This window comes from Zingiber officinale, chromosome 11A (genome assembly GCF_018446385.1).
Source record: "Zingiber officinale cultivar Zhangliang chromosome 11A, Zo_v1.1, whole genome shotgun sequence".
Lineage (NCBI taxonomy): Eukaryota > Viridiplantae > Streptophyta > Magnoliopsida > Zingiberales > Zingiberaceae > Zingiber > Zingiber officinale.
Window position 1 is genome coordinate 45148599 of NC_056006.1, and position 12886 is coordinate 45161484.

Here is a 12886-nt window from a genome sequence, read left to right on the forward strand (position 1 = left end):
GGATCTGCGATGTTAGCCTCTGTAGGTACTCTGCAAATCTTCACATCTCCTCTCTCGATGATCTCTCGAATGAGATGGAAGCGCCGTAGTATGTGTTTGGTCCGCTGGTGTGAGCGAGGTTCCTTCGCCTGTGCTATAGCTCCATTGTTGTCATAATAGAGCTCAATAGGGTCAGCAATGATAGGAACCACCCCAAGTTCAGTGATTAACTTGTGAATCCAAACTGCCTCCTTTGCTGCCTCTGATGTAGCAATATACTAGGCCTCTGTCGTAGAATCAGCTACTGTGTCCTTCTTCGAACTCTTCCAGCTCACAGCACCACCATTAATGCAAAACACGAACCCCGACAAGGATCTATAGTCCTCCTGGTCGGTCTGGAAGCTAGCATCACTGTAACCCTTTACAGCTAGCTCATCATTGCCTCTATATATCAAGAAATATTCTTTAGTCCTTCTTAAGTACTTAAGAATATTCTTGACCGCTATCCAGTGACTTTCACCTGGATCTGACTAGTATCTGCTCGTCATGCTCAAAGCATATGAGACATCAGGTCGAGTACATAGCATGGCGTACATGATCGATCCTATGGCTGAGGCATAAGGGATCTGATCCATGCGGTCTCTCTCCTCTCTAGAAGAGGGACCTTGAGTATTCGAAAGACTCATGCCATGTGACATCGGCAGAAATCCCTTCTTGGAGTTCTGCATGGCAAACCGAAGGAGTACCTTGTCAATGTATGTACTCTGACTTAGGCCAAGCAATCTCTTATATCTATCTCTATAGATCTATATCCCTAGAATGCGGGATGCCTCACCTAAGTCCTTCATTGAGAAGCAACTCCCTAGCTATGTCTTGACAGACTGAAGCATAGGGATGTGCTTCCCAATGAGCAGTATGTTATCCACATACAATATAAGGAAGACAACTATGTCCCCAACACCCTTCTTGTAGACACAAGTTTCATCTTCGTTCTTGATGAAACCAAACTATTTGATTGCATCATCGAATCGAAGATTCCAGCTCCGAGAAGCTTGCTTTAGTTCATAAAGGACCTATGCAACTTGCATACTCTGCTAGTATGTTGTGGATCTACAAAACCCTCAGGTTGTGTCATGTACACATCCTCGAGTAGGTTTCCATTCAGAAACACGGTTTTAACATCCATCTGCCATATCTCATAGTCATGGTAGGCTGCAATAGCAAGCATGATCCGAATGGACTTAAACATCGCTACTGGAGAAAAGGTTTCATCATATTCAATACCATGAATCTGCTTGAAACCTTTAGCTACCAAGCGACCCTTATAGATAAGTCCATCCATGTCAGTCTTTCTCTTAAAGACCCACTTACACCCAATGGGTTTTACCCCTTCAGGTGGATCAACCAAAGTCCATACTTGGTTGGTGTACATGGATTCCATTTCGGATCTCATGGCCTCGAGCCATTTCTCGGAATCTGGCTTCCTGATAGGTGGTAGGCTCATCCTCTATGAGCATAACGTCATCATGGTTAGACAAGAGAAATGAGTATCTCTCAGGCTGACGACGTACCCTATCAGACCTGCAAAGAGGTATGTCTACTTGAACTGGTTGTTGTTCCTCAACTCTTTGTGGAACATCATCATCCACAACACTTTGTTGTTCCAGTTCAATTTCCATCGAGGCATCAGTGCTATTGTTCGCATCTTGAACTTCTTCAAGATCGAACGCGCTCCCACTAGTCTTTCTAGAAACAAAGTCTCTTTCTAGAAAGACCCCAGTCTTTGCCACAACTACCTTGTGCTGACTGGGAATGTAGAAGTAATATCCCTTAGTTTCCTTGGGATATCCAATAAAGTAGCACTTGTTAGATTTGGGTCCTAATTTATCTGAGACTTGACGTCTAACGTAAGCCTCAAAACCCCAAATCCTCATGAAAGACACCTGGGCATCTCTCCCAGTCCATATCATATATGGTGTCTTTATCACGGCCTTTGATGGAACTTGGTTGAGTATAAAAGCTGCAGTGTCTAAAGCATAGCCCCAAAGGAATGTCGGAAGATCTGTGTGACTCATCATAGATCGTACCATATCTAATAAGGTACGATTCCTCCTTTCGGATACACCATTCCACTGTGGTGTTCCAGGAGGAGTGAGTTGGGATAGAATCCCACACTCAGCTAGGTAGTCACGAAACTCATGGCTAAGGTATTCTCCACCTCGATCTGATCGAAGTATCTTAATACTCTTGTCAAGCTGGTTCTGTACTTCATTCTTGAATTCTTTGAACTTTTCAAAGGATTATAACTTATGTGTCATCAAGTACACATAACCATATCTACTGAAGTCATCAGTAAATGTGATGAAGTACCTATAACCGTCTCTAGCAGTAACATTGAAAGGGCCACATACATCACTATGTATGAGTCCTAACAAATCAGTTGCTCTCTTGCTATGCCCACTAAAGGGAGTCTTGGTCATCTTGCCTCGTAGGCATGACTCGCATATCTCATATGATTCAAAATCAAATGAGTCCAACAAACCATCCTTATGGAGCTGGGATAAGCGCTTGTCATTTATATGACCTAAGCGACAGTGCTAGAGGTATGTTTGGTTCATGTCATTTGACTTGAACCTCTTGGTATTTATGTTATAGATAGGGCTCTCAAGGTCTAGAATATAGAGTCCATTTATCAGAGGTGCACTACAATAGAACATATCGTTTAAATAGACAGAACAACATTTGTTCTTTATTATAAACGAAAAACCTATCTTGTCCAAACAAGAAACAGATATAATGTTCTTTGTTAAAGCAGGCACATAACAACAATCATCTAATTCTAGTACAAGCCCAGAGGGCAAAGATAGATGGTAAGTTCCTACAGCAATAGCAGCAACCCGTGCTCCATTGCCTACTCGTAGGTCTATCTCACCCTTCATCAATGCCCTACTATTTCTCAGCGCTTGTACATTAGTACAAATGTGTGAAGCACATCCGGTATCTAATACCCACGATGAAGAAATAGAGAGGTTGACTTCTATAACATGTATACCTGAAGTAGAAATCTTATTTCTCTTCTTCGTAAGATCTTCCAGGTATTCTTTGGAGTTCCTCTTCCAGTGCCTTGCTTGTCCTTGATATAGGTGACAAAGATGTTCAACCATATCGTAAGCGGCCATCAACTCATGTTGCTTCTGAAGCTCAAAGTTCATGGTCGCGAGCATAAGACAGGACACATCTAATGCGTCATCTTGATGCTTCTTGTAAGCATCTTGGTCTGCTCGCATGGCAGTGGCAGAAGGAGCCTCCGGAATGGGCTGCTCTAGAACGTACAGTTTACGTTCTTGAGTGAGAATTATTCTCAGGTTCCTGTACCAGTCTAGGAAATTTGCTCCGTTGAGCTTGTCCTTCTTAAGGACAGAACGCAGAGAGAAGTTGTTCGTGTTTGACGTCATGGAAATTCTACAACAAAAATAAATGCAGAAATAAATATCATATTCTTAATCATTTAATTAGGCCTTTAACTAAATGATGCTCCCACTGAATTCTATAATTCATGTGGAACAAGATCCACATCATACTAACCCTTGAGTTAGCTTTGGCTAATACGCCTAAGACTTAGTATGATCGGTAGGTTACAATTACCAATTACATCTCTATGCAACTCTTGTTTATAGGATCAAAATCCGCATTTATATTAAAACTCGAGTTAGCTTTGGCTAATACGCCTGAGAGTTAATATATATGTGATTTTGACCTATCTTTCCAACCGTTGGAAGAATGCCTATAGTTATACTCGATACAACCGAGTTAACTAGGAATTCTCAATCTAATTGAGTTGTACTCACCCATGCATTGATAGGCGGGACCAAGATTGTCCCTCCGTACCCTACCAAGATAGTATGTGTTGCTCTGCTTTGGCAGATTCAACAACAACATGCGATCGAGGTAGTGGTAGGTATCACGGCATGGTAGACATTACGAGTTGACGTGATTTAGATCTAATCTAAACGATGATGCGTATCATATACTCGATAGATCTAATCTAATCGAAGGGTGCATCATGTGCACGACTTAGATCTAATCTAATCGTAATGCACTAATTAATTACTTAATTAACTAGCATGCATCACATACACACAAAACAATTAATTAAATAATTAATCAAATAATTTTGTGATTATGTCATGGCCCTACTACGATCTTCTCAAGCCAATGAGAAGATCGGATGGTCAACCTAAGGTCAATAGCTTCTCAAGCTTCTTCGTTTGACCACCTTGTGTTGCTCGCGCCCTCCTCGTAACTCCGTCTCGTGTGGACCTTCCACCGCTTCAAAATTTACATTACAATTTTGAAACTCGAGTTACATTCGAGTCTAAATCTAATTTTCAACCAGAATATAAGAGAAAGGCATGACGCGCAGGTCGTGAAAATAAAATAAAATAAATATAGCACGCACATCACAAAACGACACGCAGGCCGTATTATGAATTACAACACATTTCCAAATCCAATTAGGGTCTTTGGGCCATGACTATCACAAAAATAATATATATAATTCAAAATTATATATTTATATAATTTTTCTGTAATTTTTCTAATTTTTACAATTTTATGAGTAAATTTTTCCCGGCGGTCCCGTTTAGCGTTTTCGGGCGCAATCGCGGAACGAATCCCCTTGCGGGGCCAGGGGAAGCACCCCTACCCGCGATCTAACCATCGCGAGGGTTCCTTTGCGATCTAACAGCGCCTAAGCCCGCAGTCCCAAAAAATTTTGGGGTGAAACATTGCCGTTTCGGAAAATTCTTCTCGGTAGTCGAAGCCTACAAGTGTCTAAGCACTTGTGCGTCGCTTCTACGAGAAAAATACCCATTAAAACTATAAAAACATGAATTTATAGAAAGTTTACAGATCTATATTTTTCATAAAAATATGAATCTAAACTCGTACTCGCTTCGCACATGACTCTGATACCACTATTGGGTTTTTCGGGCCGCGAAAACCGCTTTTCGCGTCGCGGAAACCCCGAATCACCCATGCCACTGGATCTCGTGCGAAGGATAGATTTCAAAAATACGATTACGAGTTTCAAACTATGATCTACAGTAGATCTACAAAGGAAAAATATTTTATACTTTCGATGCGTGCCCTTCGCGAATCCTGCTCGTCCAAGGTACGCCGGATCTCGTGATTGTCAACGTAGACAATCCTCTAGAAGTATCCACACGAACAAGATGTGTTCTCTAAAACACAAGGATGGAGAAGAGAGCACCACAAGTGTGCTAGCACTCTCTAGGGCTCTCGGGTAGGATTGGAAGAAGAAGAAAGGAAAAGAAGATAACACACTCCTCAAAAATCTCTATGTGACTTTCACTAACCTTTCTTCTTGGATTAGATTCACTCTCCTTTCTTCTCCCTTGCTTGAAACCCACGACCAAGAGAAGCGAAGGAGCAAGAAGAGAGCTTATGAGGAGGAAGATCACTTGAATGAGAGTTACACTTGCAAAATGAAACTCTTTTCATCTAAGTAAGTGGTTTGTAACCTCCATGGGATACCAAGAGTCACAACTCTTGGTAACTCCCATGAGGTGGCACTTCACTTAAGTAACCATGATGATGTGGAGCATCATCATTGGTCCACTTAATGCCAACTCACCAATGAGGTGGCATAAAGTCATGTCAAACTTGACTCTTCATCTTCCTCTCAAGTCAAGTCAAACTTGACTTAATCTCTCTCATGGTTGATCTAATCCAACCATTTAATTCAAGCCAATTTAATATAATGAATCTAATTAATTTAATTAAATTGATTCAATGAGTCATAATCTAAATTAGACTCATTGAACACATGAATCAACTTGAGTCCAACCCAATTAGCCCAATTAGGATTACTCTTAATCTAATTTGATTCATCAAATGAATCTAATCCTCATGGTTCATCATATAAAACTAATCTCCATCCACTTGTTCTTTGTGTGTGACCCAATAGGTTCTTGTAACGTTGGCAATGCCCCAAACTCATTTAGAAACAAAACTAATGAGCGGTATCTAGCAATACATCATTACTACCCAAGTTACAAGAATGTTGAGATCCAACATCACCTTGTGACTACTAATTATGACTCCTCACAATATATGACAAGTACAGACCGTGTCATCCTCTAATCAATCTAAATCTTGAACTCCAAGTAGACTCACTCAATCAAATGAGCTCAATATCTCATATTGACTCATTTGGGCATGGCCATGCACTTCGTGGTCTCACTCTATCAAGAATACCGATGTCTCTCCCGTCATATAGGAGGGATAGATCCCATCTACATCACTCACATCCCTCCGCATAATTTGTTACATACCCAGTAATCGCCTTTATAGTCCACCCAGTTATGGGTGACGTTTGACGAAACCAAAGTACATAACTCCTTATGTAGGGAACCATGGTGACTTCAGGTCTAAGGACTAGTAGTCATACTAATAGCCACATGAGAAAGTATATGACACTCATATAACGATCCATGATACTTTCTCATGGCGGGTCATTCAGTATACATTCTCCAATGCATACCCATGTGTCAACTTGATATCTCCATATCCATGACTTGTGAGATCAAGTCATTGAGTTGACCTACATGCTAGTCTTATTGCATTAACGTTCTCCCTGAATATTAATACTCGACTAGGAATGATTTAGAGTAGTGTTCCCTATATCATCTCACTATCGATTCAACCAATCGATTGATATAGGTAAGAATCTTCTACTCAAGGACGTTATTATACTTAGTTTATTTGGCACCAATACAAGTAAGTATAATAACCAAAAAAATGCCTTTATTAATATAAGAATATGATACAATAAGTCCAGAATACAATCATCAAATGATTGGCTCTAGGGCTCTGGATAACAATCTCCCACTAGCACTAGTGCCAATCAGTGTAGGCTCTAAGTCCCAATGACCTAGTGTGACCATCATGCTTCCTCTATGCCAAAGCCTTGGTCAAGGGATCTGCGATGTTAGCCTCTGTAGGTACTCTTCAAATCTTCACATCTCCTCTCTCGATGTTCTCTCGAATGAGATGGAAGCGCCATAGTATGTGTTTGGTCCGCTGGTGTGAGCGTGGTTCCTTCGCTTGTGGTATAGCTCCATTGTTGACACAATAGAGCTCAATAGGGTCAGCAATGATAGGAACCACCACAAGTTCAGTGATGAACTTGCGAATCCAAACTGCCTCCTTTGCTGCCTCTGATGTAGCAATATACTCGGCCTCTGTCGTAGAATCAGCTACTGTGTCCTTCTTCGAACTCTTCCAGCTCACAGCACCACCATTAATGCAAAACACGAACCCCGACTGTGATCTATAGTCATCCTGGTCGGTCTGGAAGCTAGCATCACTGTAACCCTTTACAGCTAGCTCATCATTGCCTCCATATATCAAGAAACATTCTTTAGTCTTTCTTAAGTACTTAAGAATATTCTTGACCGCTATCCAGTGACTTTCACCTGGATCTGACTGGAATCTGCTCGTCATGCTCAAAGTATACGAGACATCAGGTCGAGTACATAGCATGGCGTACATGATCGATCCTATGGCTGAGGCATAAGGGATCTGATCCATGCGGTCTCTCTCCTCTCTAGAAGAGGGACCTTGAGTCTTCGAAAGACTCATGCCATGTGACATCGGCAGAAATCCCTTCTTGGAGTTCTGCATAGCAAACCGAAGGAGTACCTTGTCAATGTATGTACTCTGACTTAGGCCAAGCAATCTCTTATATCTAATCCTCTTGGTTCATCATATAAACCTAATCTCCATCCACTTGTTCTTTGTGTGTGACCCAATAGGTTCTTGTAACGTTGGCAATGCCCCTAAACTCATTTAGAAACAAATGTAATGAGCGGTATCTAGCAATACATCATTACTACCCAAGTTACAAGAAAGTTGAGATCCAACATCACCTTGTGACTACTAATTGTGACTCCTCACAATATATGACAAGTGTCCTTCTATCCTAGACATCTAGATTGATCAATGTGAGGCATAGACCGTGTCATCCTCTAATCAATCTAAATCTTGAACTCCAAGTAGACTCACTCAATCAAATGAGCTCAATATCTCATATTGACTCATTTGGGCATGGCCATGCACTTCGTGGTCTCACTCTATCAAGAATACCGATGTCTCTCCCGTCATATAGGAGGGATAGATCCCATCTACATCACTCACATCTCTCCGCATAATTTGTTACATACCCAGTAATCTCCTTTATAGTCCACCCAGTTATGGGTGACGTTTGATGAAACCAAAGTACATAACTCCTTATGTAGGGAACCATGGTGACTTCAGGTCTAAGGACTAGTAGTCATACTAATAGCCACATGAGAAAATATATGACACTCATATAACGATCCTTGATACTTTCTCATGGCGGGTCATTCAGTATACATTCTCCAATGCATACCCATGTGTCAACTTGATATCTCCATATCCATGACTTGTGAGATCAAGTCATCAAGTTGGCCTACATGCTAGTCTTATTGCATTAACATTGTCCCTGAATGTTAATACTCGACTAGGAATTATTTAGAGTAGTGTTCCCTATATCATCTCACTATCAGTTCAACTAACCGATTGATATAGGTGAGAACCGTCTACTCAAGGACATTATTATTCTTAGTTTATTTGGCACCAATACAAGTAAGTATAATAACCAAACAAATGTCTTTATTAATATAAGAATATGATACAATATGTCCATAATACAATCATCAAATGATTGGCTCTAGGGCTCTAGCTAACACGGAATCACATGGCCTTGCCACTTGACCAGTGCAGTGGAAGAGCATAGCTGTGCGGAATCACACGGCCGTGCCACTTGACCAGTGCAGAAGGATGACACGGTCGTGCGACTTCGCACAGTCGTGCGGCTTCGCCAGAAGAGAGGATGGGCGTGGCCATGCCAACCTTGCACGGCCGTGCCACGGGTCGTGCGGCGCCCATACCCTAGCTTATAAAAGGGTCAAGAAACCTAATTTTGGGAATCTCTTTTGGTTCGGGACTTCGTCCCTCCCCTCGGGGAAAGCCGTAGAGCTTCATTCACCGCCGTCCCTTCACGATCCATCTATCACCGGAGCAAGGAGGCATCCCCAAGACATTGGAATCATCGGCAATCATCTTTTCTTCCCTTTCTTCTCACACCTAGGGTTGTAAGTATGTTTTTCTTTATGTTCTGGGGTTGTTCTTCCCCCAAAATGGAGTAGACATCCTCTTCTAGGATTAGGGAGTATTTGTAATGCGATGGAGATGTAGAACTATGTAGATTCACTTTGTTTCTATACGATGACTTGTTAATGTCTTGTTCATGCTTGTGTGAGATGTTTATATTTTTATTCTTTGATTGATTGATGTGGAAGATTGTTGATCCCGCAAAGGGGATACCTTAGAGTGTATTGACCAAGGTACCCTAGTGACAGGGGTAACCCTTTCCGAACGTCTAAGACGTTCTCTCAAAAGGAGAGATAATCCCTTAGGAACTGTTGCTCTTGTAAAGAGAGTGCTCTAGATCATATACCCAAGAGGCTCTAGTGACAAGGGTAACCCGTTCACGGACGTCTAGGACATTCTTTTGAAAGGAGAGGCAATTCCTCCATAAGGAAGTAGGTAATCGTACCGAACCTCTATCCTTATCCTTATTGTTCTTTACTTGATATGTATCCCAGTGATCTACCGAGGCGCCCTCGTGACAGGGGGTTAACCGTTACAGGATTTCACAGGGATCGTCTCTACGTGATACTTAGGGATACTGGCCAATCTAACTTCCTGCAAGAGCATTGACATAGAGGATAGAAACTAAGCAATCTATGTAGTATTTCCTAGTATTATAATGAAACCGAAATCCTAGAATCCATATCCTAAAGCTCATTCCCTCCAAGATCAATTCTCTCTCTTCTCACTTTCCTCTTCTCTCTCTCTTACTCTCCTTTCTCACCAATCTTAGGTTTGTCTAGATAACTTACTTTGCAATATCTCTAGTGCTTAATCAATAGTCTCTCTGGTTCGACAATCTTATATATTACTGACGACGAAATCATACACTTGCGGTTATGTAAAACATATCTTGCAACATCTCTTTTCATTCCAGACCACCAGAAGCATCCCTTTATATCTTGGTACATCTTGGTGGAATCAGGATGCATCGCATAGGGTGTTCCATGGGCTTCTTCTAGAATTTTCCTTCACGGTTCTTCTTGATCAGGGACACAGAGATGATTACCGTAATATAGTATCCCACGGTCTGATACTCAGAACTCTACATTTTCTCCTTCCTATATTCCCTGCTTGATATTTTGAATATTAGAATCTTCATCCTGCCCTTTCTGTATATCTTCAATCAGGGTTGACACTAATGTCAAGGTGGAGAGCTGCTCGGTAATAATTTCTAGCCCAAAGTTTACTACTTCCTTCTGTAGGGGTTGGGACATAGCAGACAAGAACAATAAGGGTGCGCAAGATTTTTTACTTAGCGCATCTGCCACCTTGTTCGCCTTCCCTGGGTGGTAGAGGATTTCACAGTCATTGTCTTTGACTAGCTCAAGCCATTCCGTTGTCTCATTTTTGAGTGAAGAAATACTTCATACTCTGGTGATCTGTGTAAATCTTGCACTAAGCTCCGAATAAATAATGCCTCCAGACTTTGAGAGCGAAGACTACTGCTACTAACTCAAGGTCATGAGTAGGATAGTTCTTCTCATAATCTTTAGGTTGTCTTGAGGTGTAGGCAATGACTCTGCCATTCCGCATCAGTACAACTCCGAGTCATTATTTAGAAGTGTCGCTGTAAACATCAAAGCTCTCACCATTTTTTGGAAGAGTCAGGATTGGAGCACTAGTCAGTCTCCTTTTTAGTTCAATGAAACTTTTCTCACAATCCTCAGTCCACTCAAACTTTCTATTCTTGCTGGTAAGTACTGTCAACGGAGAGGCAATCCTTGAAAAGTTCTCTACAAATTTCCTATAGTAGCCTACTGTTGGACCCCCGCGGTAGTTTTGATGTGATCAACCAAGTTGGTTAGGTCCTGCTGTGTTTGATCCCTGTGTCTGAGTGTGCAGGAGCTTAGGAGCACAGGAAGTCGAGCGGAAGACGCAGCTAGCGAGAAGGACGGCACGGGAAGGGAGCCGACGGGCTCGGTGCGTCCGAAGGACGAGAGAGCTGCGGAAGAGTACTCCGGTGGGCGTGAAGAGCGTGCGCGGCGTTCGAGGGACATTAAGCCGGGACGAAAGGCTGCTCGAGGAGAAGGCCGGGAATTGGGTTCGGGTGAGCCCTATTCCGGTTGGCCGCAATCACCCAAAAGAACGAAGCATCGGAAGCTAGAAAAACCAACCTGGAAACTGTGCTGCCAGCTTGGAGGTGCCTCCAACAGGCTTGGAGGCGCCTCCATCATGAAGGTGGCTTCAACCCTTTTGAAGGCGCCTTCAACAGGTCACTTTTGACCGTTTGCGTTGCAGATAAAGTTTTATCCGCTAACCGAGATGGAGGCGCCTTGAACCTTGTTGGAGGCGCCTTGGACCCTCGGGATAGACTTTCCAGGAGCTATATAAAGGCCCCTGGAGCTAGGAATTCAACAACAACTCAAGCAATCAATCTGTAAGCAATTCCTAAGTAACTAGTGAGCTTCAAAAGTGTAAAAGGCTTCTCCGCCTTCAGAGAAGGAGATTTTTTCTTACTGCGCTCTTTTCTACTGTCCTGGATTAACAACCTCCTTGGTTGTAACCAAGTTAAATCCCTGAGTCTTTTCTGTTCCTATTTCTTTTTCTGTTTCATTAATTTAGTTGTTGTTATTTTATTGCTGATTTAAATTTTGAGTTGAAATCCGAGGAGGGTAGTTTTTATTTTTTGTTTTCAGCAATTCACCCCCCTCTTGCAGGTCACCGCTGCGCCAACAAGTGGTATCAGAGCCTGATCGCTCAGAAGGACTAACCGCCGACTGACGCACAATGATTAAAACGATGGTCGGAGACAGTGACTACCCACCTGCATTCGAGGGGGAGTTTGCTTCATGGAAGCAAAAGATGGAGGTATACCTTAACTCTAATTTTTCTATTTATTTAATAACCAAATCTGGTTATGAAGCACCAAAGAAATCAAACAGAGAAAAGCTCGAGAAATACCTCTGGAACGAGAAGCAATGTGACGAGTTTATGGCAAATGCACGAGCTGAATTTCATCTTCTAACCACAATACCAAATGAAGATCTCGACAAAGTCAGAGAGTACAATAGCGCAAAAGAACTTTGGGAAAAGTTCTTAAAACTCCATGAAGAACAAATTGAAGTTAAATCCGACTCCTTGATGGACACTGATCCGACGTCAGAAGAGTCCGAAACTGAGGTAAGTGCCGAGACAGAACTAGTAACTGAACTCCAACTTGAAGACCTTGAATGCTCATCACAAATGAGCATCGATGAAGGGGGAGAACATCATAAGACGAAAACAACTCGACAGGGGGAGAATCAACCGCCTATAAGGTAAGTCAGGTATGGTCTCCACCTCTTGGCAAATTGAAATATGCTTCAATTGAAATATTGCCGAAAAATTTTCGTGAATTACAAATTATTTCGTCGAAAGAATATTTTAAATTAAAAACTAAAAAACTATTAAAGAATATTGAGTTAAAAGACACAATTTGTCAATTAAAAGATTTTGACAAACTAACAATAGAAAATGTACAATTTTTTGCATGCTCAATATTTGTTGCCATAATTCAAAAAAACTGTGAATTAAGAACTTATGAGAAGTTAAAATGGAAATTTAAAAATCATGATATTTGATCTTAGTTGAAATGTTAGACTTAGCGCTTTCAGAGAAGAAAATTAAACAGTAAATTTCTTTATAAAGCTTTGTCAAGGAAGTGGTT